Genomic DNA, 27,996 nt, shown 5'->3' with positions numbered 1-27,996 from the left:
ACAGTTACATCAAATTGTCAAACTCTTCCATTAGCAGAAGAACAGCATTAACAAATATGTACTTGTCGTAGGTGTTCGCTTGCACAGCTATCCCCTCAGCCTTGTAAGCAACATATACACATGTGCGTACATCCCCGAGGTGTTCACAATCCAAGCAATTTCTCCCACATCAAAGGCGACAGAACCATATAGGAAGGCTGTTCGGAGCTATTTCATTTTCCCGCTAACATATTAGTATAAACCCCAATATTACCAAATCCCATACCCAGTACAGTTGAAATCACAGGTTCTGACTATGACTCGAGACCCAGCAACTCAAACTACACCAGCCAACGATACATGTTGCCCCTGCTGGCGACACTTTGATTAGATTGATGGGACCACCTAAAGCTATAGGAAACAGTTGTGTGTTTTCGTCCATCCAGATTAGGACCAGCGGCACCTTTATGAGTGTGGGATCACTATCCCCCGATGTAGAGAAAAACTATCAACCCCATAGGCAAAAGACTGACTCCAGAAGTGATATGCTTACAATTTGGAGAATGGTTTCCCCGTCGGCAGAGGTGTAAGCTGCAACAGTTCCAGGCAGCCAGCCAAGGGTGCACACAAGGCATGACGAGACCCCTCGGTCCAGTCACAATATCCATAACAACAGAGTACCTTGTGACACGGGTCTGCGGAGAGGGACTGAGGCCACAATGTCAGGCACTATCGTTCTCCCGATCTGGAGGTCTGAGATAGTCTAGGATGTGAGCTCGAGTCCAGTGGACTCAGCAAACGTTCCTCACCACACTCTACAGAATGTAAGCTCGGGTTCCTCGGACAGCAGACCCCTGCATTCCTCATGCCACGGCACCCACAAGTAGGCCGCTGATAGTTACGAGCACACTTTTTGGCAAAGTCTGATGACTGCACATATCGGGATGGTCCTTGTCCCAACCGACGATCACTTCCACCCGTTTCCACCACATACTGCATGGTCCTTATGATTTTGTGGAAATGGGTAGATCTTTTCTGTCCCAGGGATCTCATGAACAGGAAGCCAGCCAACCGTCTCTTGGAGAGTGCATGGTGACCCAGTCCACAACAGTTGGCAATTAGCTGCAGGCCAGCAACATCTTGGCAAAATGCACCAAGTGATAGTCCCCTTCCTAGACCCCAACATGCCCCAGGCCACCACAACTCTGAGGATAATCCAGTTGCAGTCCCTCCTGCTCCATAGTTCCTCTTGTTGATGTCCCAGCGTCGAACCAGAGTAGCATGTTTCCAATCCCCAAAGCGTCTCTAACTTCTGAAGGCAGAGCCCCAGTAGTTATACCCACAATGGTCGTTGAAGATGAGATAAGTTCAAAAGGCCACCTTTGACATGCACGGGCTGTCACATGGCCGTTGGGGACATTATCGACATCACTAAGTTAGCATGAGCCCGGCAGCCATTATGCGGCTTTGCGCATGTTACTACATGGCTTTATTGTTGCAATAGACTTTGTTCGTGCCTTTCACATGAGAACGTCTGCTGTGTTAGTTCTCTGCCTGTTCCTGGAGTTTAGTCTGAACATTGTGAGCAAGGTCGATAAACAATGCCCCATGTTATACTGTTCTGGTCAGGTCCTAGCACCTAGACAAAACATACCAAAGCAGCTGTTGTTGGAAACTCGTACTTTGATATTATGGGGATACATGCACAGGGGGGCGCACACTTGGAGAGGGACCTTTCCAGGGTGAAGAGCGAGACAGCACCTATGATGTGGAAATACCATCTATAGTCTAAGGTATGGGATCTGCAGACAAAGCCCAGAGTTCTTCTAAGATATAATAATATTTCTTCTTAGCGAGGGCAGGGAGATTAGGCTCTATTGTCTTTTCATTATGACATCTCCCTTTATGATATATGGACTAGCTGCTATGCTGAGTGTATTTGTAATATGCATTGTCCTGCTTGTTGTGGCACCTATACTGCATGTTGGGGCACGTTAGTTAACATATTTTTTTGTGTCTCTGTCAGATCTTATTGTGGCAGGTACAAGAGTTTGAGAGAAAGGGTGTGTCTTGTTACCGCGATTCCTGAGAGATCTGAGAGTGTTGTGTTCTGTGGTGTCTAATTACATTTTTCTCTGTGAGTGAGTAGGAGAGCAAGTGAGACATGATAGCGAGTCGGTCCTGGGCTTATGGATGTAGGAGAGTAGGATCTGCTTCTTATGGGTACCCCCACTTTTTGCTAATGTTTCACTGTTTTTCGACTTAGCCAGACTGAGGCCCTGCTAATCAGGACCCCAGTCTATCTGCTTTCTACTCTAAATTGATAACATGTACTTTAGGTACACTCCAGATTGGATTCTGGGTATACCCTTGTGAGTCCCTAGTATATGGTATACTATGTTCCCAGGGCATAGGTGCCCCAGAGGCCTACCAGGGGCTGCAACATGTATTATGCCACCCCTGGGAAGCCTTTTAAAATGACACAACAGGTCTGCTACTGCAGCCTGTGTAAGGTGGTGTATGCACCCCATACCGAGATATAGGTTACCTATATCTCTCCATATCACTGCACATGTAAACCTATCAGTCACCCCTATGGCAGGCCTTAACAATCCTGAAGGCAGGGTGCTTGGTTTCATGTGAGAGGGTGCACATGCATGAGCAGAGCCCCTCTGCAGCTTTCGGAATCTTTATTCCGAGGTTGTTTGTGATGCAGCCAAACCATATACTCTTAAGTGCATTATAACCTCGCAGTAAATGCTAACTTTGGAATGGCTGCATGGAAACATGTCATGTTTGGTGTCAAACACCTTTGAATCATACCTCCACACCAGTAACTGGTGTGGGAGGTATGATTCCACCCTACTAAAAGGGAGAAACATGGCACCACCGGTATACCCGGTACCAGCTTAACAGAACCATGGCATCACAAAATGGATGCTGCAGCCACAGACATGAGTCTGACCTCCTGCTGCTGGACGAAACTCCAGCAGGGGACGCCTGGACAATAGGTTTCCTGTCACAGGGAGGTGTGAGCACCTCCCAAACAGGCTTTAGTGTATTGGGGCTGGTCTGGGTGCACTCCAAGAGTGCTTTGAAGTCTGCACTGGGGGCACATTTGGTGTCCCTGTGCATAGTCCAGCTCAAACCGGTTGCAGGGGCTACCAGCCCCTGCTCTGGTGTGAAACTGGACAAAGGAAATGGGTGCAGCTACCCCTCCTTCCAAACCCTCCCATAGGTGGGTCCCCAGAGTTTGTCCCACCCCTTCCTTGGGTATAAAGTAGGAACCCCTGACTACAGGACTTTAGATTTACCTGGACGAAACTCTGATACAGAATCCTGGACCTTCGACGATCTTTCCAAGCGCTAGATGACTGAAGAATATCCCTTGGAGTAAAGGAGTTACACCCCTGCTTGGCAGACACCAAAGACGCAACTGTCCGATTGGCATCTCCGAAGCTCCTGAGGACTCCGATGACTTTTGCCACACAGGAGGTGAGTTTCCAAGTGTCCCCGAGGCTGACCCGAGTTCTCAACAAAACTGAGACCTGCAGCCCTCCTGGGGACCGTGCAACCCGAACCCCTGGACACCGTGACCATTTGCAGCTGCACTCTCTTCCCGCCACCCCCTGAGGCTGTGCTTTGGGCTACTTGTAGTCCAGACCCCGAGCAGTGATTCCACCGAAGATCACCGGCCTACACTCCTCGAGTGTTCCATGGGCTGGTTTCAAGTGTTTCCTCTCGAGGTCCCTTCGCGATCCCTTGTCCGTCGACTTGTTGATCCCTGAGAAGAGTACTTGTACTTTCAGCGGGCTTTCCTGGTTGCTCCAAAGGTGCCTTAACTCTCCATCGCTTGGGAAGTCCCCTGGACTTCGCTGGTCTACACCGAAGCCTTTTTACTCTCACGCCGTGGGTTGCAGTTGCCAAGGCTTGTTGGTTCCAATCCGAGAACTGACACCCCTGCACTCGACATCCTTCGTGGGACAGCTCGTCGGCGGATCCTGGTCATTGTCGACGTCTCCTGGTCCCCGCTGCAGCGGAGTCAAGCTTCATCTCTTCACGCCTGAAGCACCCGACATCGGTGGGCATTCATCTATTGTGACCCTGGTCATTGGCTAATGACCCAGACTCTGTCCCCTCTGCTTTCAGGTTCTTCCAATCTCCAATCCAGGCTTGGATCTCTATGGACACTTTCGTCTTCACAGCAGCAGCACTTTGCAGCATCTCACCATTGAAATCGATGAAGACTCCCGACACCATTTGACACCTATGCACCCGGCTTCCCTGGTTAGGTAACACGAGTACTCCAGTGCTCCCGTGGGTGTTGGCCCTAGAACCTTCTAAGTCCAACAGGGTTTGTTCCTAGTCCTCTTCTAAGTGTCCTTAATCTTTAATTTTCAAACCGTGACTTTCCCATAGCATTGTACGGGGCTCGCGCCTGTGTTCACACGCGTCCCCCGTGGGTTTCCTGTGTCACTACCTTGGGTGGTTCCGTGGGGTCCCAGCAATTCGATGTGCTCTAGGCACTATGTCTAGTCAAGTCGTGGTTCTTATACCACTTTCTTAGTGCATGGTTCGGTCCCCCCCTGGGGCCCTTCGTATATTGTGCTATTTACTGTTGATATTTTGATTGTAACATATGTGCTTTGACCTCTAATCTCATAAAGAAATTAGTAGGGAGTGTTTAGGAATAAATACATATATTTGATATATACCTGGTGTGGTTCTCCTTTCATTTGGTCATTCAAGAGGTTATAGACTGGTAAAACAAGCTGCATTACATTCCTTCAAGACTTAGCCTGAAGGCTGCTCTCCATATCTACCACTAGGATAGCTTTCAATAAAGGTTGTCTTTAACCTACCATCAAGAAGGGTCGTTTGGACTGGTGCAAGGTGCCCACTACAACTAGTGGACAGCATATACCAGGCCAACTTCTCACAATGGGTACTCAGGTGGTAGGATGACTCAGTCCCTACTCACTAAGAGCCCATAATCCTACACATGGCTCTGTTCTTGTGCAGAATCCCTGCAACAGGGCCCGCTCTAAATTGTGTCCTGTCTGACATCCTACCCTGGGAGGCTTGATCAGTATCTTTAGTTGGGTCACAACTCTGCCCCTTGGAATGCAGGTGCCAATTCTACCCCTTCTTAACCAACCCAAGAAGGCCCCTCAAAGTCAGAGGTCTGCAATTTCTTTTGAGCCCCAGATTATGGCTGTATTATTAAGAATGCACACATGTAACTGCCCCCCCAGAACCCAGCTGTGAATTGGAGACAGTCAGATAGGCACACAGAGCCACGAGCACAGAAATGCCCACTTTCTCAAAGAGCTATTTCCAACCTCGTAATGTTGAATCTACTCACTCCACCGGAGAGGGTTTGCTATTTTGAACTCATCAATATCAAACACTATACTGCCACACTTCTGCATGCAAGAAATCCAGCTTCTGCGCCTTTCCACAGATCCCTCACATCAATCCAAAGCAGGAAACATGCTCTACTGGACCGACCAAACCACCTGGTGCCATTCATTACCAGTGCATGTAGCACAAACGCACTCATGCCCTACCTCTTCCCGACACCGCACCCTGTCACTAGGAAGTACAGATTTTAGTATATCAATTAGGGGTAGAAACAAAAGTTGTTTTTGTCCCACTATTTTGATATTTTTAACGTTCACTTCTAAATCCCACTCCATCTTCATAACAAGACCACATAGGTGTATAGGTGTAGAGGGACACCCTTATTTTTCTATTAAGTGCTCCCGCACATTTGTAGGTAGCAGCATGCCCCTGTCCGTAGAGGGCAGGGATGGACCCTATGATGAAGCATGCCACCGAGGGGATACCTGGGGAAGGGGTGAGGATTATTTGAAAGAAAACCTTTTTTCTTTCTTTACAGTCCTAGCAAGAGGTGCGCTTTTCTTCTGCAACACAAGGGACTCTCTTTTTGATAATTTGACAAGTTTCGTGGAGGACGAGTCCCTATCTCTCCTACCTCTACTCTCCCCCCTTGTGATTTGACATTAACCTATTTATACAAGAGGACGGTTGGAACCTAGGACCTCCTAGCTATCTCACTAGAGTTAAAACTGGAAACACGCAGGAAAAAACATTGATTCCTCCATTTGGTTCATTTACACCGTTTGTTGATTGGGATTAAATCCCATATCAATAGCTCTAAAGTTGGTTCAAGTATTGGTACCGCTAAACAGCACATTACACCTATAACTCTTGAAAAATCACATTCATGTTGCACTTAAATCACATTTTTAGCTCACAACATATAATTCAATTTTTTTCAATTTCTACATAATGTTCATTACATTTCTTTTCCTGCCCTTCTTTAAGAACTCTCGTTCTCTCCCCTACAAACGTTTTTCTTTCATATTTTGATCAATATCTATTAATTACTTTACTCCACACTTCATGTTTTTCTCTCTGTGTCACTCTTATTTCTCTTTTCTGGCCTCGTGACAAGCAGAGCAGAGAGGAATCCTTCACATAGACTCCTATATCATAGTACAATCCTCATCAACACACCGTTAATGAAAGAGTATAGTAACCCTTCGCAGCATTATCATACAAGTAGCCCTGGGTGCTTGGGTCACTCACACATTTGGAAGTCGTGCTGAAGTCTCACTCAAACCTGCCTAATTCTACCAAACTATGGGGAAGAACTAGAACAACACATGTGACTTTGCTGAAACTTCTGCTGTGTGCCAAGTAGCACCTGACTATTCTGCACAGAGCAGACCCTCTTACAGCAAGTGATCCTAAAGATTTCTGTACAGAGAGGAGGCCAAGAAGAGTGACTGACAGTCGCCAACATCTGCTAAGACAGACACCCTGCAAAAAGACACACTGTAGACGTGTCTCATATACACACACACACACACAGCCTGCAAAGACAATGCTAGCCTGTTCACATGCAACCTGCAGAGATAAATCAAAAACACAGACACGTACATTCCACTGCTTGAAAGACCTCCTATCTGGGAAACCCAAGGTCAATGCACACATATACATATACACACACACACACACACACACACACAATCCCTGAAGCAGACACACAACCTCTACAGCAGATAATGCTATAAGCCAACGTATGCCGCTGGAAACTATTGCAATGACTGAGGTTTTACGTAGACTGAGATTGGAAAACAGTGGCAAAGGGGCCAAGGGGCAGCAGGGGATCCTTGACATTCAACTGCCTGGGGGACATGCTTCTGACACAGGGGTACAGGTGGGCAAGTCAACAAACTGACAGCGAGAGCCGAGCAAAGAGTGTGAACAGATTTCTCATAGAGCGCTAAGATGCAGTGCAATGTGAACAGATTTTTCACAGTGCAGTGGCACAAATTCCTCAGTAGAGTAAGATGCATTGTAGTGACACAGATTCCTCATAGTGCAGTAAAGTGCAGTGTGCACAGATCGGTCACAGTGCATTAAGATGCAGTGCAGCATGCACAGATTTCTCATAGTGCAGTAAAGTGCAGTGTACACAAATTTTTCACAGTGCAGTATATGGCAGTGCGGTGCATAGATTCCTCACAGTGCAGAAAGGTGCACTGCAGCATGTACAGATTCCTCATAGTGCAGTAAGGTGCACTGCAGTGTGTACTGATTCCTCACAATATAGTAAGATGAAGTGCAGTGACACAGATTTCTCATAGTACAGTAAGATGCAGTGCAGTACACTAATTCCCCACAGTGCTAGAAGATGCAGTGAAGTGGTACAGATTATTCAGTGCAGTAAGATGCAGTGCAGTGACACAGATCCCTCATAGTGCAGTAAGATTCACTGCTGTGTGTACAGATTCCTCATAGTTCAGTAAGATGCAGTGCAGCGTGGACAGATTTCTCATAGTGCAGTAAAATGTAGTGCACTGTGCACCGATTTCTCACAGTGCAGTAAGATGCAAAGCACCGTACACAGATCTTAACACAAATGATGACCATAAACCCATAAACATCCACAGGGCCATAAGGAAAGCCCCCCTTCCCTCACCTCCTCCCTCCCAAACTCCTCCCTCCTCCCCCTTCCCCATAGAAGAGCCCGGCTCCTGACAGAGATTTTCTCCAGGATTATTCAGTCTATTTCGACAAACACAGGACAAGGTGCTGACAATTTCCTACCTGAGTAGAAACATGTGCAGATAGTTCCAGGCTCTCTCCTTCTCCTAGGGTGGAGGTGGGGAAGGTGCACATCTTGGGTGGTCTGTGAGGGTCTGAAGATGAAGATAACGGTACACAGACAGGGAATCCTTCCTCCTCTGCAGCAGGCTGGGCACAGATGAAGAGGCCGGAAGTGTTGTCAGCATCTACTGCTGGTGCTGTCTCTGACACCGCTAACCTGGAAGAGAAAACTCTTGCCCTTTCCTACAATGTGCTCTGTTGATTTCATTCCGAGGAGCGCCCTCTGCTGGCCACTAACAGAACGTCAATTTCCACTCTGGAGAAGTGAACACATTTCACACGACAAACGTTTTGTGACAGGAAAGACCTGGGTTTTTAGATGTCACACATAAGGATGTTTTTAAGACACACACAGTCCAAGTTACAGGGTTTCACTCTCGGTTGCGGCTATAAAACAAGCATTAAAAATGCAATAGGTCTAGCCTTTTATTAAGTTAAAGCCATTTGCTTTGCTATACAATACCATTAGCAAAGCAAATGGCTTTAACTTAATCAAAGGCGAGACCTATTGCATTTTCAATGCTTGTTTTCTTTAGCTGCAAAGATAAATGAAAAATATCCTTGAACACCTCCCTCTTACATGTATTACAAGTTACGGCAATTTATCAGGTGACTAACACAGTGAGCAGGGCCATTACTGGTAATCAATTTAGGAGTTTTCTGCTTATCGACCTCACAAGGATGAATGTCTGAGCTAGCCATGTCTAATCATAACTCGTGATCTACGACTCACATAGAAATATGTAGCAGTGAATTCTCAACCCACTGAGCCATGTTACTGCCTATTTTGGAACATTTACAGGTACAATAAATATAGATTAGCCAAAAACACATATTTAATGTTATAAATAGCTGACTCTGTAACCCGAAAATTAGAATTCCAATGTTGACTTTTCTGTCGCGAACCAAAATTATGCCTCAGTTTCCTTATCTGTCAATATTGAAGGTGCTTAGAAACGGGTTGAATAATGTTAGGTGCTATGTATATACTAAAAAAGGCATAATTACTTTTATCTGCAATACCTAAGAATAGCTGAGTTTACGGTAGGCGCTATGAAAGTCTCTTCACTCATGTAAATCTTTTTGCATTTTAAAGTGACGTGCCCCTCTCACTCTCTCACACACACTACTTACTGTTTTCAGTGATGAAGTTTTCAGTGATGAAGATTAGGCAGAAACATCTCCAAGTCCACAAATTCCTGCATCGCACAATGCGGTGTGGGGGGTTCGTTTAGCAGGGTAATTCATAATCACATTACGAAACAATCTTAAGGACAAACAGAGTAAACACAGTAAAAAAAACAAAAAAACACTAGAGTTTGCACTAAAAGGAAGCATTCTGTATGACCGTCAGCCATACAGCACAGAGCAGAGCCCACATGCCCTGCAGCTATTCATCAAGAGATTTCAGTCTAGGAGCGAGGAGCAGGCAGGGTCGCCCCCAATAATATTCAACAGTTATTTGAGAAATCTCAGAGCCGTGCCATAATCTACTTAAGCAGTGTCACTTTACATATGAGATTAGGACAGCCTAAGAGTGGCATCTCTCAAAGATGCTCAACCATCACAGACGTCTTCTGCCCTGTTTGGGGCTCTTTGCTTTGATGTAGTTGACATGCTTTCAGGATAGTAAAGAGACTCGATGGACATCATTAATACAGCAAGAAAAAAACACAATGGACATCAACTGTAAGTATACCACGTAGATTAAACTGTCTTTTGAAAATCTGAGGCTGTTTCTGGAGGAATTTCACCAGTGGCGTAACGAAACTTGAGGGGGCCCCCCTGCGAAGTACATGGAGGGGGCCCCCCTGGCCGCCCGGCCCACCACCTACCACTTTGCCCCACTGCCCAGGAATCTGGTATATTTTCATTTGAAACCTCCACCATGTCATGAAATGCCTCTATATTGTCTTGCCCAAAGATCTAATGAGAAAGTGGGAAACACTCTTAATATATAAAACGACGCCATTTGTAACATTGTCAAGAGCAGATTATTTAACTGAGACAGTAATCAGAACAATGCCAAGGAGCGGTCCTGTTGTCTCAGGAACTGACCAATAAAGAGCAACTCTCTAGGGTCTGAATTAGAATGTATATTGATGGACAATAACTTGAACCGGTCACAGCAGCTCTACGGAAACGAAGGTCCTCATTAATGCCGACTGCTGAGAAAAATACCTGGAGTGTATTTCAAATTTAAGAAAGCCAGGCAGGGCTGTGGTCCATCATTACCACCCACTTGACCTCTGGCTTCTAAGACACTCTGCTGGGCTAACATTATTTACATTCTGTTCCCCCCTGCAAGAATGCCCTAGTTCATTAAACTTGTTTCTCATGAGTTTTCTGGTAAGTAACGTAGGTGATGGAAATTATTACCTCCCTTGTGAATGATAAATACTTTTTTTTAAAAACATGCATTTCATTATAATTTAGGCCTTGTTACGCTGCTCATCTGGTTGTACCATTCTTGATGGCATGAAGTGAGAATATTTGATATTTTGAGATTCGGCAGTCTACGAAAGAGGAAGTTATTGCAATCAATAGTGCGTGATACTTCTGAATACTAACAATTTCTCTTACATGTTATAGTAGTGTAGTACATATTAAAATAAATGCCAGACTGCCCACTCCCCATGTCACACACCCACAAACCTCCAGCTCGCATTTGAAAAAGGCTTTGTGAGTTCAACCAACTCCGATTTCTGTGAATTTTGGGCAATTCAGAATTCATCAACCTTTATTTACTAAGAGATGTGTGGATGACGTACATCTGTGGATGTAGAGTTTGTTTCTGCATCATGATGCTCTTTCCTTAAGGTAATAATTTACATTGAGGGAATGTGATGTGAGCACACTTGTATTACAAAGAGAACTGATGTACAGTGGCTGTAGCATTTCATAAAACCTCAGAAACACTTATGCAGAATTTAAACATTCTGTAGCTCGTCTATAATTTGCTTTTTTGCTGAACTTTGTACACAAAATGTCTTTTCCATGGGCCTAGACATGCCAGCACACGTTGTAATTGGGGCCATCATATTCGCAGATGGCGGCCCCAGGGACATCCTAAGGATTTTCGGGGCCCTGGGCCAAGCATATTTTGGGGGCACCTATAAGGAACAGTTTCGAATTTATGATTCTATTTCAGCTCTTTCATGCCGTCTTTGGCCAAGTCATTGACAGAGCCCAGACCTACTTGTTCAAATTCTAAATGTGTTTACATGTAATATTCAGGGAAAGTGATGTGTGTGTTCAATATTGTAACACAGCAGCTGCTTGCTAATATTATTGCAAATAATCTCTGTGACACACTCCCATTTCCCATATGTGAGGACATTATTTGATCCAAAAGAAACTATTTTATGGATGTTGCATGAAACAAACACAACAGTTCTCTGCAAAATGTAATAGACACACATTTCACCCACAGTGAAAATAAAGCAAAGGAAAATTGTATTTAAAACAATCTGTTTAAGAATCATTCAAAGCCATCAAGCAAGCAAGACTCTAAAGAACAGAGCTGGTTCTATCAGGGCGCCCCCTGAAATGCTGGGGCCCAGGGCTAGAGCCCACTTTGCCCATGCCTTAATACGTCTCTGGCATCGGCCCTTAATTGGTTGCAACAATCTCCCATCCAGTAATTGCAACTTAATAAAAGACAGCAATCGTGACCTGGGGTAAACAAATAAGGCCCTAGCAAGAGGCCGCCTAGACATACTGAGTCGGGTGCCCACTCTGATGTACCTAGTAGCAGCAAGCAACCCCAAAAAAAGCAGCAGTGCCATCACAACCCCCATAGGTACGCCACCTACCCCCTCCCTCCTTTGCAGCGACCGGTGTCACTGGACCCTCCATTAAAAAATCATCAATCAATCCAATGCCCTTGCAGGACTACATGCAGGCTAGACTGGGCTGTATGTAAAATGATTGCAAAGAAAAGGCCTTGCCTACGAAAGCTTGGTATATCGTAAAAAATACAGGCTAGCTGCAGAGGCCGTTGTCAGGTCTTTAAAAAGCTTTAGAGTGTAAATTAAAAACATGATGTCTCTTCTGGCTCAAGTCGGGCTACAGCACCGTGTGTGATTAAGACGCTGCTTTAGAGCAGCAAACACATTGGGCAGCCATTTTAATATCTCTAACATTTGTAGTTTAAACCCAAGAAAGTACATCAGGGGCAAGAAAATGTATTCCCCAACCCAACTGCTGTCATCCGAGTTGGAGAACAGCAATAATAATAAGTCCTTTAAATGGGAAAAAATAAGTGTAGGTACTCATTAAATTGAGCTGGGGCGTAGCGAGTGGGTGGGGTTAGAGGCGGGGGCAAGACATGATGATGCAAAGACATTTCTTTGGAGTATTCATTTTGCCCTTGCATTTCCCTTGGTAGTACTTCCCATATATGCAGATTAACAGCTTTTAAATGAATACAGTCAAGCCATCAACAGCACTATTCATGCTAATAATCAGTGTGCTCAGAACAAAAGAGACTTTGGAATAGCCGCATTAATAATGAGTCCCACGCCAGTTGCAGGATATAACAAGATGTGAGAAAAGTATCAATACAAACAAAACATGTTAACTCATTATACAAAATAAAGGCCTAACACGATGTGTTAAGGTTTCCTTGTTTAGCAATATTTGCAGCTTCTCAGAGTTATACTGTTCCGACTTGGTTACTTTTGGCACAACACTTACATTTACACAGAAAAAAGCAGACAATGCACAAACAAAAGCATTCCACACATTTCTTTAAAAGTACCCCCTGAGAGTGTCCCGAATCTCTTCCTCACTGAGCTTGCGTTCTCTCTCACACTAAAACATACACAGAGTAGGCAAACACACACACACAGGCAGACAAATACACACCAAAAAGGTTCATTTGGGATTATTCCCGTGTTACTGCACAGCAAGCGACAGTGTGAATGGGATTGACAGAGCAGGGCCTAAATGGGCCCTACTCTATAAAACAGAGCAGGTCTTGAAATTTCCAGCACACGGGTATCTATTGTATAACAGGAATGAGCCGCTGCTGAATGGTTTAGCAGTGACTCAGCTAAGAACTAGAGAGGTGCTAGGCTATCAGAGTGCCCTACAGATCTACTCCACTCTGCTTTGCAGTGGGGAAGTGCCTCTAATCTGATCGGTAAAAATAAGAAGTGCCGGTACTCAGTATCTGTGAGTGCCAGCCCATTTAAAGCACTGATAATAATAGCTTACTGTTAAGCCTGCAGTCTGTAGTATCCTGGTCTTATGGTTCATGATGTGCCAGTGGAATGCTGCCTGAATGATGTGAGATGGAATGTTGGGAGTGGGAACTCACAGTTGGAGATGGGCTGAGCGCCTGGCTGGCTGCTCCTGGTGGGGCTTATTTACAACTAACCTACATCTTGTAACAAACTTCAATAAATCTACCTGAAACTACTTCTTGGATGTGGGCCTGATTACTACACAGTCACAATGAAAGTGCTGTCAATAAAGCATGGCACATAAGGCTTTGCTGCGCCGGGGAGAGAGAATGGAGCCGCCATCTGCCGTTGGAAATTAAAGCCCGGCCACAGGATCGAAACTCTCAGAACCGTTGTGGTCACCAAACTCGCGGAACGGCGGCAGCACGCCCGACAGTGGGTCAGACGCAGGCTAAGGGGAGATATGTCAAAAAGTACAAACAATCACCAGTACGTTAGAAGAAGAAGAATAAGGAGGCCATATTTTTTAAGCGCACTAAATATAATGCAGAGGTTGTTAAGCTCCCAGTCTCTGACGTAGGATAAAACAACTGACTGAATCTACATTCAAATACTCCCAGCCTTTACCATCTTGTTAGATTTGGTGAGCTGCACTTTCTAAATGTAGGCCTCACAATGCCCAATGACAACAACCAATACATTTGAAAAGAAAACCAGAGCGTTGTATTGAGCAGATTTTACATTTGGTCATTGTGCATACTTAACTTGCCTATTCGCTGTTGCATACGTCAGTTTTGCTTTTCTTCTACTGCGGAAGTACGCATAGCTGCCAAGGTTTCAGATTGCTATGTTTGACATTTTCTGAATTTCTGTCTAATTGTAAGTGATATTCCAGCAACTATGAGTGACATTTTCTCATGTGCAAAATCAAGCAATAAATATGAAGGGAAACATATAATATCAGAAATAAAACCCATTTGAGCAACGAAAAACTCTAAGATCATCTTAAAACTGCAGCAAGGGGGCGTGGTCATGCTGTTAATGGAGTTATTCCCAACATTATGGCGCCAACACGCCCGGAGTAAAGAGCGTTGATGTACCTCCATGCAATTCCAGAACGGACATAGGCAACTAGAAAGAATGACAAGTGAGTTGACAGTTTTGGGCTGGAGACACGATAATTTCGAAGACTTCAGACTGATACGCGACTGAAGGAATACGGACGAACTTTTTACAATCTTTCAGAATCAACATAGTCGTAGCGGGTAACAGCTGCTACATTGTGAGGACGTGAATTCCCACAGAGTTGAGACTTTGCCGCCAGTGAAGAGAACGATCATTCAGACACCACAATAAGCTCGACAAGTCATTGCTTGACATCAGAATTATTGATGAGAGCTCTTTCTGCATATGGTGAATTGCAGAAAGCGTTGGTCCTGACGAGAATCCCGACATATAAAGGGATTCGAAACGCGTAGACCTTTCTTCATTAGAGGCCAATCAAATGCAAATGATCAAACACAGTGCATTATAAGTGTGCCAATTCATATTTATTGATGGCCCTCTTGTACATTTGATTTATTTATGAAGCATGTTTTTCAATTATAATTAGTGATGTTGGTGGTTGTGTGAGAGTGTATGTTTAGTATGTATGATTGACTGTTGTATGCAAGTAGGGGTGTCACAAAAAATAGTTTATGTAAATGTATATATTTATGTGGTTCTCTTCTCTTTTCTTCTTGAATATGTGATAATTGTGATGTCAAAAAAGACACAAATTGACAAATAAATGGATGAATTATAAATAAATGTTGATTTATATCAAACGGAAAAAGTGGTTTCTCGTGAAACTGTTTTATTCAGTTCATGTTCTAAGTGTTTAGTTTGAATTAGGTGCAGCATTGGCACTGGTTAGTTTTGTTGATTATATGTGGCTTGGCCTTGCTGCTAATTAGCCAAAACCCGAGTTGGTCATTCAGGTTAATGGAGTAGGACGCACGCTGCCGGGGCTCCGGGCCGCCGCCGGCGAAAACTACATCGAAAGGCGGTATAGCGGCTGGGGAGACACCTCCACTGGGGGCGAGAAGGCAGCGGAGAGGAGCGGGCTGCTTCCAGTCGGCTCGGGGAGCCTTGAGCTGACCGATCGCGGTGATTGTGGAGAGTGATCGTGGTCGCGGAGAGGCCGTGGCTGGAGAGGGTACGCCCGCCATTTTGAGCGTCCCCCTCTAGAGCGTTGTGGAGGAGCTGCACAGTATAGCCGAGAACCTGGGTCCACCGGCGGAGCCACTTGAATGGCATGTGTGGCGACGAGGTGGACGGGGAGCGGCAGAGAAGCGCCTTCGGTGCCTGACGGGGACAGCGGCTTTGGAGGGGCGGCCCTGGCTGGAGAGGGCGCGCCCGCCATTTTGTGTCCCCGGCTCTGCCGCGCTGTGGAGGAGGCGAATTCTGATGCCGGGAGTTGGGGCCGCCGGAGGAGCAGCGTGAGCGGCCTATACGGAGGTGAGGCGGGGCGGACGGAGGGCGACTGCGGTCCGAGTTCCCTGCCCTGTGGGCTGGCTGAAGGGGAGGACGGACTGCAGAGGCGGGGAAGACCGCGACCGCCATAGTGTGGCCTGCACCGGGGGATCCTAGGAGAGCTGCTTGCTTTGGGGGCGGCGGTGTTGCGGAGGTGCTTGGACTGGAGCGCTTGACCCGGGTCGGATGGGGAGTTTATTGTCGGGGACACCTTGGCCTGCCGCTGACGCTGTGTGGTGCTGTGATGCTGCTGCCCCTGCCTTGGGATGAGCCTGGTGCTTAGCTTGTGACTTTCCCCTCTGCGTGCCCCGGGCCTGCCTGCAACTGCGAGCTCCTGTCCTGCATCGGGAGTGGCACGGGGTCCAAGACTGGCTAGTGGACCTGGGACGGCAGTGAACCCGCTTTTTCGATTACCCAGCTCACTGGAGGCTGGACGGTGTGTAGAGCGGGGCCGGGCTGCGTGGGCCTGGAGGGGCTACGGGACGAGAGGATCCGCTTGCTGCTGAGCCCCCGCTGCCTGGACAGTGGAGAATACATATTCCGACCTATCACCCCACGCCCCTACTGAATTTTCCCCAACAACCAACTTCCCCCACGTTGTTCAACCTAATCCTCCTCCCCAAACCCCTATCTACCTCTCCTGCATACCCCTTGCCTCCAACCTCGCTCCCTTGCTTCCCTCTGTCCGGAACTATTCGTGATGCCCCCAACCCTTCCTGCCTGTCTTGCTCTCCTCCCACTCTGCCACCTGTCCAAGCGACAACCTCTAAAATATGAACACAATATATATAAATATATACATCCCAAAATTTTTTGTAAGTCTCATAAGAACGGGGTGGGTGGGAGGGCCAAATTAATGAGCCCCCCCTACCTCACCACCTCAGGAACACGGAGCGCGACGGTTAGTTTGAACGCCTCACGCTGCTGTTCCAACCAATCAGCGCGCGTACCACCTGTCCAGGGCATACCATTGCCCGAAGCTACCCGGGGGGGACAATCTGCGATTGCCGCCCCCAGGATCCCTCATCGGGCAATAATAATGACCCCAAGCCAAGTAAAGGGGTAAAAGGCCGCTTTATTGGACAGGTGGGCAGAATAATACATCATTTCTACAACAATACATATTCCGACCTATCACCCCCCGCCCCTACTGAATTTTCCCCAACAACCAACTTCCCCCACGTTGTTCAGCCTAATCCTCCTCCCCAAACCCCTATCTACCTCTCCTGCCTACCCCTTGCCTCCAACCTCGCTCCCTTGCTTCCCTCTGTCCGGAACTATTCGTGATGCCCCCAACCCTTCCTGCCTGTCTTGCTCTCCTCCCACTCTGCCACCAGGAAAAACCCTAACAAAGGAGTTTTTCCTGTCCCCCCCTTAGAAAAAACACCCTGATACTGTTAACTGGACGCTCATCATCAGTTAAGGGAAAACATATCACCACTGTCGCCCAACCAGTGAAAATTTTATTCGCACCATAACATTATGCCGAATGGCAAACACTTGAGCAAAGAATCCCCAAATTGTTCCATGACATTTGTAGAAAAAACTCCAGGCAGAAATAACTTCCCCCAACATCTTACCACTTATGCATTAAAAAAGGTGGGGGGGGGAGACAGAGAAATATTTTGGGGAGGGGGGTGGGGGGGGGCAAGAATATCAATGCAGTTGCAAAAGATATTCCCAAAACTTCAAACAATTGCTGCGAGAACAGTGATGCTGTCGCTAAAACAGCACATCCTAACACCAGGTACTAATCTGAAGAATTTTAGAGACCATCTCTTTTATATTTAAAATATAAATTTCATTACCTATAAAAGACAAGTGAACACCATCGTGTCTAAAAAATTGATAGTCATCTTTCGTAATTGACTCATGAGCCAACCAGTCTATACCAGCACTGTGGCAAAAACGATGCAGATCTCTATTCACCTTCTTCCGTGCTCTCTCGACTGCTGTAAACCTTTCTGCACCTTTCCAAACCCTTCGTGGCATTAGCACCGTCAAAACCAGATGTGTGTCGGGCCATGTTTTTAACAAGATTTCGAGTTCTGCTTTCATATCAATAATTAAACCAAGACCTGACAATTGTACTAGGTCGTTTTCGCCAAGATGAATCAGCAACATTTCCGGCTTATATTTACAAGAGAACTCGCTCATAAGGGGCATGAGCTGACCCCACCTCATGCCGCTTTTCCCAAACCAGGACAATATGACCTCCTCTGAATGGAAACCCAAGTTCCTACCAAAATGTCGTTTTTCAGCTTGTTTAGCGGCCCACTTAATGAAGGAGTGTCCAATGATCCAAACTTGGCATTCAGACAGTATGTTACCGGCCGACACACCTGAATAGAAAAAACAATTAACATCCTGACTTTGAAACATCGCCCTCTAAATTTCTAATGTAACGTAAACAGCAATCTGAGGTCCAGCGTCCTAGCTTCTTAACATCACTGAAGGAAAACCCCCACCTAGCGGCTTCTGAAGCCGCTCCTATTCGGAAAGAATGTGTCCCAAAATTGACAGGATTCTCCCCTACCTTCTTCAAAGCTTTGCGCTTAATTTCTAAGATTTGAGTAGCTTGAAGCCATCTTGATGCCTAAAAACATAATCTGAGGTTGCCCCTCCCACTAACAAAAACTCGGACCATGCTTGCCTAGGGCATAAAGAACCGTTTATGGCTTGCAAAAACACTTTCGACCCTTTACCTGTTTGGTCCGTTTTTGATCTTTCTAGAAAAATACAAATAGAGGAACTAAATAAAGAAACGTTGCGAACCTTGAGGCCCTCAATGTGAGCTGTACCTAGCAATTCTGAAATCCTAAATGCTCCAAAAAAGAGCCAAATCATACATAGCTTGAAAAGACAACATTCAAAGTGGGAAAAACAAACCACAGTTAAAACACTTGTAACCTTGTACAATAATTCCAAAGATATTGGTTCCCTCTTGTGGTGACCCCTCTTTATCATTTTCGCCCAGCCTTGCAAAATTCTCCGCCCCATCTCACCCGCTGAGGGTTCATAGCCCCAGAAATTTTTTCCATAAAAGGCCACCCCCGCTAATTTTCCAGCTATCGTGGTGGACGATATACTCCGCTGTATGTTGCCCATAATGAAATTACTTACATCATCTCTACGCTGCCATAAGCCTATCTCAGTCGGTGGTCTATACTTAGCCCCTGTATCTAAAAACTCCAGCCAAGCTCGTCTGTAGGCCAATTTGGTGCTGTTAGCTAAAGAGCTCTCAATGAGACGCTGAGCAGTCAAATCGCCAAATCCCACACCTCTTGGGGGACCGGAGTCTTCTGACAATCTGCTCCGGGCGCCAAACCACGGAATCTCGCCCACTGAAAACGAGACAGGGCGTCTGCGATGTTATTTGCCACTCCTGCAATATGCTTAGCTTTGAAAATTATATTAAATTGCAAGCACCCCAACATAAAGTTCTGTAATAGCTTCAACAATTGCTTATCTCTGACTTTTTGCCCGTTGACTAGGTCCACTACAGTTTTGTTATCGACATTAAAAACTACCTTTCTGTTGGCCAATTTTGGACCCCAGATAGCCAATGCAACTACAAGTGGGAAAAATTCTAGGAAGGCTATGCTCCTTTTCTCTGTAATCCACGTGTGCGGCCACTGTTCGGCACACCACCTCCCCTCCCAAAATAGGCCAAAACCATTGGCCCCCGAAGCATCTGAATATAGTTGTACCTGCCATATGAAATCCTCTTCTAACGACCAGATCGTTACGCCGTTAAATTCTCTCAAAAAACACAACCACACCTCCAAATCAGCCTTCATGTTGGCGGTTATTCTGATCCGATGATGTGGAAGCCAACAGCCCGACATGACAAACCCCAAACGTCTGCAAAATGCCCTGCCTGCGCGTACAACCCTACAGGCGAAGTTCAAATGGCCAAGCAAACATTGTACCTCAAGCAACTTCAATATGTCCGCTTTTGTGGCATATTCTAATAGCTGGGTGATTTCAAGCACTTTTTGCCCCGGAAATCTGGCTTCCATCTTGAGTGTATCAATTTCAATACCCAGGTATGTTAAACAACAGCTGGGCCCCTCCGTTTTGTCAGGTGCTAGTGGGACACCCATCTCTTGTGCAAAAGATTGAAAATCCTGTAGCGCTTTTCCGCATTGTTGGGAACCGGAAGCCCCCACAAACAAAAAATCGTCTAAATAATGCGTTACACTCATGTGGCCAGTCGCCCAAGAAAAGCACCACTGCAAGAATGAACTAAAAGATTAAAAAAGCCTGCAGGATATCGCGCACCCCATTGAGAGGGCCTTGTCCACAAAGAAGTTTTCTTCAAAATGAATACCCAAAAGGGAAAAAATCCGAGGGGTGAACAGGTAGTAACCGAAAAGCCGACTTTATGTCACTTTTCACCAGCTCAGAACCCTCTCCTGCATCCCTAAAGCCGTATCCACAGAGGCAAACTTTACCATGGAATCTTCCTTGGCAATGAAATCATTGATGGATGCACCATGGGGCCAGGAGAGATGGTGGATCGTCCTAAATTCCCCTTCAACTTTCTTAGGGACCACACCCAAGGGTGACACCATAAGATCATGCAACGGCCATGTATCAAAAGGACCTGCCATTCTGCCCTCTGCCACCTCAGTCAACAACTTGTCCCTCACAATTTGTGGGAAATCCTCTGCGGACTTCAAATTTTTGGCAAAACGACGATATCTGGGTCCCTGGTAACCTAACCTGAACCCTTCCCTGAAACCCCAGTCAAGGAGTGCTGCCTCTTGAGTGTCCGGATAGCATGTTAAATATACTCTCAACCTATCTATATTAATTGGTGTAGAAGCCCTTGTTAACAGGTTGGAAAACACCTCCCCTTCCTCTGACTGGCAAACCGCTCCCCCAATGTAATTACTCCCCAAAACACTGGGTGACCGCGTGCCTCCCACCGCATCGCTGACACTCATGCTTGTATTTACAGGGGTTTTTGGCACAGAATCCTTTGTTAAAATTCCAGCATGCGCCAGAAATGGAAGGCTGTTGTCTGTTCCAATTACCCCTCCCCCCCCCAGGGTGGGTCTGAGCAGAAAGGGCCGACCGGGCACTGCTAGGCCACTCGCCGTATGCATGGATGGAGGGGGCCTTTGCGGGTACATCCATTGCACCCAAAGTTCATTATCCACTTCGCCCCATGGTTTATCCGGTATAATGACTAAACGTGCCCGAAACTCTTCATCATAATGCAACCATGCAAACCCACCAAACTCCATGGCCGCTTTCCTGATGGTATCCACATATTTGAAAATAGCCACTGACCTCTCAGGAAACCTTTCACAATAAACACTCGCGAAAATGAGGAAAGCAGACGTCCAATTATCTATATTGGTTGGAACCCGAGGTCTCCTAGCTAACTCCCATGCCTCTTCTTTGGACCCTTCCTTTGCCTGAATCTCCCGATGAAGGAGCTTAAACACATCCACAAACTCCCCCTTCCACATTTTCTCTTTCATGACTCTAGACAAATGAGCACCCAGCGGCATTGATAAACCCGTATAAGGTAATCGTTTTAAACCTGAGGGCTGTGATACATCCCCTTCTGTTTTCGCACCCTTATCTGGACCTACCACCCCAACATGCTTGCCCACCTGAACTACAGCGCCTGCAACTACCTGACTAGCTGCCTCCTCCAATGCACCTTTAGCGCCCCCACCACCTGTGCCAACTCCCTTATCAAAACATAAGCGTTTTTGACGAGGACAAAAATGCACCTCACCTGTTTTTATGGCCGAGCTTTCTTCGGACAAAATTCTCCTCTTCGTTCCCTTAGCGCTATTTCTGGTATTGTTCCCTTTTGGAGCACCGTCACTGGAAATTTCCTGTGAAAAATAATTTCTGGAGATATCTTTAGTAGACCCCCCTTATCCCGAAAAGAAAAAGGGGAATTTTTCACTAGGGCGTCCTCATCTTCGAGTTCCCCTTCCTCCAAAGATGCACATTCTTCTTCCACCGACATATGACCTACCACCCCAGCCTCGCCTACTCTACCACCCCTGTTACTGCCCCCAGGAAGCTCCCCATCCCCAACCCCCCATCATATACATTCCAGTTAATGGCTCCCTTAAAACGAGACGCTCTCTTGACATCCAACGGCGTTGGGAATTTCGCTTGAAAATCCCCATCCTCCTTATTTCGTACGTTGCAGGATGCAAAAGGCCTGGCCGATATGACTCCACTGCCCTTTTTTGTGCATGGCAGCGTCTCGCCCACGGCGAGCTGCAAGCCGCTTAAACCTGCAGCTGGTTGTGATCTGCCTCCTTTAAACTGAGATAGTCTGGCCGTATTCATAATTTCTTTCGGCATCCAGACCCACTGCCCTTCTGCCCCTTTCCCAAATACTTCAGACGCCTGACCCTCCACTGTCTTGCATGTGCGATCCATTAAACCATCACCTATTACCACTGCCTCAGCCAGCTTGGATGTGACCGGTCCCTCCTCTTCGTTCTGTTTCGTCCAAGACATTTTTGTCATAACGTCACCCCTTGTGTTAGAAAAAATTGGTGACAAACACCTCTCTTCCGATGACTGTGAAGAGAAACTTGAAACATTGAATTGTTTCTTAATAAAAATACAAATATCCTGTTTGCGGTTTGTAAATGCTTGCTCTTTCCCCGCAATGTCATGCATTACTGTTGAGAAACCACGAGGTGGCGTATTTTCTTTCTCCCCAACTCCCTGCGGTTCCTGAGGAAAAGCCATTCCATCCTTGTCACCAGTCCCTTTGGTTTTAGGCATGATATTTGTCACGCGTGTGCGTGGCCTGACCCTCCCTCTCTTTAATGGCGCAGGAGCTGATGACAACGCAGGAGCCCGGGGCATACACACACCTCGCGCCGGTGAGCCCTCCTCCCTCAAACGAATCACCCCAATTGAAGGCACTGGTGAAACTTCGCTTGATGCGCAAGCCGCCACCGCCGCCGGTACTCCACCAGCAGCCCTGCGTGGCTTGCGCTCCACACCTACCCAAGCCTGCTCTAAAATTCCAGGCATTAACAGGTCTTCCCTCCCTGCCTCACAAAGCACCCGCGGTACAAAAGGGGGTGGTGATGGACAGAGCATCAGAACCAATCAAACACTCACACCCAGTCAACAGATCTGGGCTTGATCCATCACCGTTTTTTAGCCCACTCTGCCACCCCAGTTCAGACATGGCCATATGCAAATCAGTCTGACCCTGTGCCTCATGGAAACAGTCCAGCCCGAACTGCCAAGCCATGCCTTCCCTGGACCGGAAACAAGCTTCCTAGGACCGGTTTCTGGCATTTCAGCCGTCTTCAGCCAGGCTTGCTTGAATCCAGTGGCAAAGTGAGCAAGGGACTCACGTCTGAGCATACCCTGCCAACTTATGGCGAACAAAGCGGTACAAAAGGGGGTGGTGATGGACGGAGCATCAGAACCAATCAAACGCTCACATCCAGTCAACAGATCTGGGTTTGATCCATCACCGTTCTTTAGCCCACTCTGCCACTCCAGTTCAGACATGGCCATATGCAAATCAGTCTGACCCTGTGCCTCATGGGAACAGTCCAGCCCGAACTGCCAAGCCATGCCTTCCCTGGACCGGAAACAAGCTTCCTAGGACCAGTTTCTGGCATTTCAGCCGTCTTCAGCCAGGCTTGCTTGAATCCAGTGGCAAAGTGAGCAAGGGACTCACGTCTGAGCATACCCTGCCAACTTATGGCAAACAAAATGCCAGAAACTGGTCCTAGGAAGCTTGTTTCCGGTCCAGGGAAGGCATGGCTTGGCAGTTCGGGCTGGACTGTTCCCATGAGGCACAGGGTCAGACTGATTTGCATATGGCCATGTCTGAACTGGGGTGGCAGAGTGGGCTACAGAACGGTGATGGATCAAACCCAGATCTGTTGACTGGGTGTGAGCGTTTGATTGGTTCTGATGCTCCGTCCATCACCACCCCCTTTTGTACCGCTTTGTTCGCCATAAGTTGGCAGGGTATGCTCAGACGTGAGTCCCTTGCTCACTTTGCCACTGGATTCAAGCAAGCCTGGCTGAAGACGGCTGAAATGCCAGAAACCGGTCCTAGGAAGCTTGTTTCCGGTCCAGAGAAGGCATGGCTTGGCAGTTCGGGCTGGACTGTTCCCATGAGGCACAGGGTCAGACTGATTTGCATATGGCCATGTCTGAACTGGGGTGGCAGAGTAGGCTAAAGAACGGTGATGGATCAAACCCAGATCTGTTGACTGGGTGTGAGCGTTTGATTGGTTCTGATGCTCCGTCCATCACCACCCCCTTTTGTACCGCTTTGTTCGCCATAAATTGGCAGGGTATGCTCAGACGCGAGTCCCTTGCTCACTTTGCCACTGGATTCAAGCAAGCCTGGCTGAAGATGGCTGAAATATGAGAAACCGGTCCTAGGAAGCTTGTTTCCGGTCCAGGGAAGGCATGGCTTGGCAGTTCGGGCTGGACTGTTCCCATGAGGCACAGGGTCAGACTGATTTGCATATGGCCATGTCTGAACTGGGGTGGCAGAGTGGGCTAAAGAACGGTGATGGATCAAACCCAGATCTGTTGACTGGGTGTGAGCGTTTGATTGGTTCTGATGCTCTGTCCATCACCACCCCCTTTTGTACCGCTTTGTTCGCCATAAATTGGCAAGGTATGCTCAGACGCGAGTCCCTTGCTCACTTTGCCACTGGATTCAAGCAAGCCTGGCTGAAGACGGCTGAAATGCCAGAAACCGGTCCTAGGAACCTTGTTTCCGGTCCAGGGAAGGCATGGCTTGGCAGTTCGGGCTGGACTGTTCCCATGAGGCACAGGGTCAGACTGATTTGCATATGGCCATGTCTGAACTGGGGTGGCAGAGTGGGCTAAAGAACGGTGATGGATCAAACCCAGATCTGTTGACTGGGTGTGAGCGTTTGATTGGTTCTGATGCTCCGTCCATCACCACCCCCTTTTGTACCGCTTTGTTCACCATAAGTTGGCAGGGTATGCTCAGACGTGAGTCCCTTGCTCACTTTGCCACTGGATTCAAGCAAGCCTGGCTGAAGACGGCTGAAATGCCAGAAACCGGTCCTAGGAAGCTTGTTTCCGGTCCAGAGAAAGCATGGCTTGGCAGTTCAGGCTGGACTGTTCCCATGAGGCACAGGGTCAGACTGATTTGCATATGGCCATGTCTGAACTGGGGTGGCAGAGTGGGCTAAAGAACGGTGATGGATCAAACCCAGATCTGTTGACTGGGTGTGAGCGTTTGATTGGTTCTGATGCTCCGTCCATCACCATCCCCTTTTGTACTGCTTTGTTCGCCATAAGTTGTCAGGGTATGCTCAGACGTGAGTCCCTTGCTCACTTTGCCACTGGATTCAAGCAAGCCTGGCTGAAGACGGCTGAAATGCCAGAAACCGGTCCTAGGAAGCTTGTTTCCGGTCCAGGGAAGGCATGGCTTGGCAGTTCGGGCTGGACTGTTCCCATGAGGCACAGGGTCTGACTGATTTGCATATGGCCATGTCTGAACTGGGGTGGCAGAGTGGGCTAAAGAACGGTGATGGATCAAACCCAGATCTGTTGACTGGGTGTGAGCGTTTGATTGGTTCTGATGCTCCGTCCATCACCACCCCCTTTTGTATCGCTTTGTTCGCCATAAGTTAGCAGGGTATGCTCAGACGTGAGTCCCTTGCTCACTTTGCCACTGGATTCAAGCAAGCCTGGCTGAAGACGGCTGAAATGCCAGAAACCGGTCCTAGGAAGCTTGATTCCGGTCCAGGGAAGGCATGGCTTGGCAGTTCGGGCTGGACTGTTCCCATGAGGCACAGGGTCAGACTGATTTGCATATGGCCATGTCTGAACTGGGGTGGCAGAGTGGGCTAAAGAATGGTGATGGATCAAACCCAGATCTGTTGACTGGGTGTGAGCGTTTGATTAGTTCTGATGCTCTGTCCATCACCACCCCCTTTTGTATCACAAAGCACCCGCAGCGCTTCACGAACGGAAGCAGCTGCCTCCATAACTTCGTCGCGCTGATAAAATCTTAATAAATCCTTGCCAAACCGCCAAATTAATGAGCCCCCCTACCTCACCACCTCAGGAACACGAAGCGCGACAGTTAGTTTGAACGCCTCGCGCTCGCGCTCCTGTTCCAACCAATCAGCGTGCGCACCACCTGTCCAGGGCATACCATTGCCCGAAGCTACCCGGGGGCGGACAATCTGCGATTGCCGCTCCCAGGAGCCCTCATTTAAGTAGCATGTTGTAACGCGCTTTTATTTTCTAAATGCCAGAGTCTTCCGAAAACAGAAAGGAACACAAGCTGAAGTGCCGATATGCTGTGCTGCAAAGGTAACGCAGCTTTTCAGGGGTTATGGATAAAATTGAACCCTGGGAAGTGTTCCCTACTGTGACAGCGCCTCAACAAAACCTTCTGGTTGAATTTGCGCTATCTATAAAACTGTTCAACACTTAGTGGGCTGCCAGCAGGATATTAACCAGAGGCCAGAGAAATAGAGTTGCCGCCCCCGGGACAAACTGCCGGCCCACTCACTCAGGGAAGCGCTCGGCTTGATGTGTGAGATATTTAAGCATTGAGGGCCTGTTACAGAGTGTAGAGTTCGTTACAGCTGTGCCATTTAGGAAACGATCCCCATAAGGGACTAGGACAGCAATTTTAAATATGGCTTCACTCCAGTGGTTGAAGTGGGGGGAAAAAAAGTAGGGGAACTGTGGGCGGAGAATGAGAGGGCAGAATAACCCAAGGATTGGATCAGTGGGCGGAGCCAGAGGTGTGGCCAGAATGCGCAAACATCCCAATTTTTTGTATTTGTTTGGCATTTCACTGCCCAGTTTAATCAACCAATGGATACACGTGATTATTTAAGGTTATAATGAGTTATTGACATTAAAATATATTCACAAAGTGGGATATGCTTCTAATCACATAATGTCCCAAATACAATAAAATGTGGAAACACAAGCCATTTGTCTCCGAGCCATGGAGTTTCTCTCCTCAGCACTTCTCCCTTTTCCCACAACAGCAGTTCAAACGTGAATGGCAAAATATCCTAGTTTGAAATGTTTTCTATATAATTATGGCTCTGCCATATTTGCCTCATAATGCAAGATATGCTGCATGATCTGACCATTTAAACTAATAAATTGTTTGTAGCTCAAACTTATCAAAAGTTAATTAAAAATGTGACTTGTGTTGCTGCGGAGTGGATGGCTTATTGCAACGGTTGACTGATCACCTTCCTCACTGCCGCATTGGTATGTTACACTGGTACTAATAAGGCAAAATCTTTCCAGAGACTGTTAGCATGTGTACACATGTCAAAATAATAAAATATCAGAATATATACTGAATTACGCTGCAGACTTTTTTTAATGCATAATTTAGTCAACACTATGGCATAATTTTGTCCTCCTTTGCTGCATAATTAATTCCAGTGGCCCCACAGCAGACAGCACATGTTAAAACTCTGTCTTACTTTATTTAGGGCCATATGTAGGTAAAACGTGTTTTGCGATTCTCTAATTGCAATTTCTAGGGAATCGCAATTAGAGAATTGGAAAACGGAATGTAGGTAGGATTAGCAAAATATTGTGCGATTCCCACCTATTCCTTATTTGCGAATCCCAAATTGAGATTCGCAAATAAGGAATACCTTGCCATTCATTCCTATGGGCTAGAAGGCCCATAGGAATGAATAGGAAGACATTCTCAATTTGCGATTCTCAATTAGAGAATCGCAAATTGAGAATGCAATTTCAAGGTTGCAAGGGTGTCAATAGGACACCCTTTTGCACCCCTGAAATAAACATGTGTGCACATGTGGCGCACATACATGCGCTAAGGGCATGTATGTGCGCCACATGGCACTTTGAAAAATGCAAAAAAGTGAATTTTTCAAGGAAATCGCAAATTACCACCAACCTGAGGTTGGTGGTAATATGCGATTCCTTAAGCCAAAATTGCACAACTTGGGTGCTTCCTACATTGCATTTAAGGAATCGCAATTTGGGATTCCTTAAATGCATTAGCAAAATAGGGAATCGCAAATTTTGCGATTCCTTATTTTGCGTGTGGGTTTTTGTGTGCTACATAGCACACTGCCCAAAT

General features: G+C 46.8%; 1 protein-coding gene across 1 annotated transcript in view; it reads right to left on the bottom strand.

Moving 5' to 3' along the window:
- LOC146839467 (uncharacterized) overlaps positions 1–8,301 on the bottom strand; it is a 72,963-nt gene extending 64,662 nt beyond the window's left edge. Inside the window, exon 1 of the mRNA XM_085651525.1 lies at positions 8,122–8,301. The gene's annotated coding sequence lies outside the window, so the exon portion shown is untranslated. The remainder of the gene's footprint in view (positions 1–8,121) is intronic.
- Between the last annotated feature and the right edge of the window lie 19,695 nt (positions 8,302–27,996).

The sequence above is a fragment of the Triturus cristatus genome, chromosome 4_1 (genome assembly GCF_964204655.1).
Source record: "Triturus cristatus chromosome 4_1, aTriCri1.1, whole genome shotgun sequence".
Classification (NCBI taxonomy): domain Eukaryota; kingdom Metazoa; phylum Chordata; class Amphibia; order Caudata; family Salamandridae; genus Triturus; species Triturus cristatus.
The sequence above is the reverse complement of the archived record's forward strand: the minus strand, read 5'-3'. Positions and strand labels throughout refer to the sequence as shown.